At 44.3% G+C, this 3,239-nt stretch overlaps 2 non-coding genes across 2 annotated transcripts; both read left to right on the forward strand.

Annotated features, from left to right (window-relative positions):
• The first annotated feature begins 355 nt into the window (after positions 1-355).
• trnaa-cgc (transfer RNA alanine (anticodon CGC)) lies at positions 356-427 on the forward strand. Its single transcript has one exon. It is a non-coding gene; the product is annotated as a tRNA-Ala (tRNA).
• A 382-nt stretch (positions 428-809) lies between these two features.
• Positions 810-881, forward strand: trnat-ugu (transfer RNA threonine (anticodon UGU)). Its single transcript has one exon. It is a non-coding gene; the product is annotated as a tRNA-Thr (tRNA).
• The last annotated feature ends 2,358 nt before the right edge of the window (positions 882-3,239 follow it).

Consider the following 3,239-nt stretch of genomic DNA (forward strand, 5'->3'; position numbering starts at 1 on the left):
TTTGAATATACTTTCTGCTCTTTACACACCAGTATTTCTACTTGCACATCATCATCTGCTCATCTATCACTCCAGTGTTAATTTGCTAAATTGTAAATACTTTGCTACTATGGCCTATTTATTGCCTTACCTCCATTTGCACGCACTGTATATAGACTTTCTTTTTTTTCTTCTATTGTGTTATTGACTGTACGCTTGTTTATTCCATCTGTAACTCTGTGTTGTTGTTTGTGTTGCGCTGCTTTGCTTTATCTTGGCCAGGTCGCAATTGAATATGAAAACTTGTTCTCAACTGGCTTACCTGGTTAATTATAGGTGAAATTTAAAAAAATCAGAATTTTATGTTGCAGAGAAAGGGGATGTAGCTCATTGGTAGAGCGCATGCTTCGCATGTATGAGGTCCTGGGTTCAAACCCCAGCTTCTCCACTAAAATATTTTCAATGGCCCATCTCCTACTTTCCAGGATGTTGAAATTCTCAACAGGAAACAGAGATGTGCTAAATAATTTGCTCTTGTAATCTGAAGAACATGTGTTCAATCCCTGTTCTTACATTTATGGAACAGAAGTGGCACGGTTGCCAACTTGTATTGCATCATTTTCAAAAACCGAAGTTCATGGGTTAATGACTGTCCATACTTGCTTGTATGTTCTCCACTGAGTATTTGTGTGCCAAATTCACATTACTCAACTCCTACTTTCCAGAATGTTGAAATTCTCACAGGAAACAGAGATGTTATTTGTATGCCAAATTCACATTACACAACTACTACTTTCCAGAATGTTGATAAATATATTCCAGAATTGAGTGGCATAGTGGCCAAGCGGTAAGGCGTCGGTCTTGTAAACCGAAGATCATGGGTTCAAATCCCATCTGTGCCTTACTGAAAGATAGCTGGTACCATGGGATGGTTCTTTCACTGGATGACTTTGAAGAAAAAAAAAAAAGTTTTCTCAAAATGGCAATACTGCTAATTATATAGTAAGGGGTATGCCTCTACGGTAGAGCTAATACTTGAAATGCATGCGCTCTGAAGTTAATCCCCAAATTCTCTGATGAGTATATTTAGTTGTGAAATTAGCTTTTGCACAACTCTACTTTCCAGAATGTAGACATTTTAAGAAGGAAATAGATGTGCAAAGTCATCTGTTTTTGTAAACTGAAGCACATGGGTTCAATCCTGGGTTCAAGCCTTGTTCGACGTTTATGGAAGCTAGATGATATTATGGAAATGTACTTTCATTAGAACAGTGTAAAGAAAGGGTCAATTGTATTGATTTGGCCACTACGACCTGTATGCTCTAGTCGGCTGGCCCTCGCTACATATTCATCGCCAGACCCACTGGTTCCAGGTCATCTTTTTAGTCTATGCTAGGTAAAGCTGCGCCTTATCTCAAATCACTGGTCACGATAACAACACCCACCCGTAGCAAGCGCTCCAGCAGGTATATCTCACTGGTCATCCCCAAATCCAACACCTCCTTTTTCCGCCTTTCCTTCCAGTTCTCTGCTGACAATGACTGGAACGAATTGCAAAAATCGCTGAAGCTGGAGACATTTCCCTCACTAACTTTCAGTGTTGCCAACTTAGCGACTTAGTCGCTGTATTTAGCAAGTATTCAGACCCCTCTGAATACTTGCAGACATTTTTATTTTACTCACTTTTGGTCTCTTCCACAATGTTATTCCTCACAGCCAATAGCTACTTTCCTTACTGAGGTGTTGGCAACACCGCTAACTTTAAACATCGGCTATCTGAGCAGCTAACTGATCGCTGCAGCTGTACAAAGCCCATCTGTAAATAGCCCACCCAATCTACCTACCTCATCCCCATATTGTTTGAATATACTTTCTGCTCTTTGCACACCAGTATTTCTACTTGCACATCATCATCTGCTCATCTATCACTCCAGTGTTAATTTGCTAAATTGTAAATACTTTGCTACTATGGCCTATTTATTGCCTTACCTCCATTTGCACGCACTGTATATAGACTTTCTTTTTTTTCTTCTATTGTGTTATTGACTGTACGCTTGTTTATTCCATCTGTAACTCTGTGTTGTTGTTTGTGTTGCGCTGCTTTGCTTTATCTTGGCCAGGTCGCAATTGAATATGAAAACTTGTTCTCAACTGGCTTACCTGGTTAATTATAGGTGAAATTTAAAAAAAATTAGAATTTTATCTTTCAGAGAAAGGGGATGTAGCTCAGTGGTAGAGCGCATGCTTTGCATGCCGGGCTCGGTCCTCCCCTCCCGCTCCGTGGCTCGACGACTCATTGCGAGCTCACAGAACAGTGCTCCGGGCAGCCGAGCGGAAATGGAGGAAAATCCGCCTCCCATGGGACCTGGCATCCTTTCACTCCCTCCCCTTCTACATTTTCCTCCTCTGTCTCTGCTGCTAAAGCCACTTTCTACCACTCTAAATTCCAAGCATCTGCCTCTAACCCTAGGGAAGCTCTTTTTGCCACCTTCTCCTCCTCCTGAATCCTCCTCCCCCTCCCCCTCCTCCCTCTCTGCAGATGACTTCGTCAACCATTTTGAAAAGAAGGTCGACGACATCCGATCCTCGCTTTTTGCTAAGTCAAACGACACCGCTGGTTCTGATCACACTGCCCTACCCTGTGCTCTGACCTCTTTCTCCTCTCCTCTCCAGATGAAATCTCGCTTTCTTAGACGGCCGGCCGCCCAACAACCTGCCCGACCCTATCCCCTCCTCTCTTCTCCAGACCATTTCGGAGACCTTTCTCCCTTACCTCACACTCGCTCATCAACTCATCCCTGACCGCTGGCTACGTCCCTTCCGTCTTCAAGAGAGCGAGGAGTTGCACCCCTTCTGAAAAACCTACACTCGATCCCTCCGATGTCAACAACTACAGACCAGTATCCCTTCTTTCTTTCTCTCCAAAACTCTTGAACGTGCCGCCCTTGGCCAGCTCTCCCGGGGCTATCTCTCTCAGAATGACCTGATCCAAATCAGTCAGGTTTCAAGACTAGTCATTCAACTGGGAGACTGCTCTTCTCTGTATCACGGAGGCGTCCGCACTGCTAAAGCTAACTCTCTCCCTCTGCTCTCATCCTTCTAGACCTATCGGCTGCCTTCGATACTGTGAACCACCAGATCCTCCTCTCCACCCCTCTCCGAGTTGGGCATCTCCCGGCGCGGGCCCACGCTTGGATTGGCCCTACCTGACAGGTCGCCCTACCAGGTGGCGAAGGAGAATCTGTGATGCTGATGAAATG

Source organism: Oncorhynchus masou, unplaced genomic scaffold (assembly GCF_036934945.1).
Source record: "Oncorhynchus masou masou isolate Uvic2021 unplaced genomic scaffold, UVic_Omas_1.1 unplaced_scaffold_16150, whole genome shotgun sequence".
Lineage (NCBI taxonomy): Eukaryota > Metazoa > Chordata > Actinopteri > Salmoniformes > Salmonidae > Oncorhynchus > Oncorhynchus masou.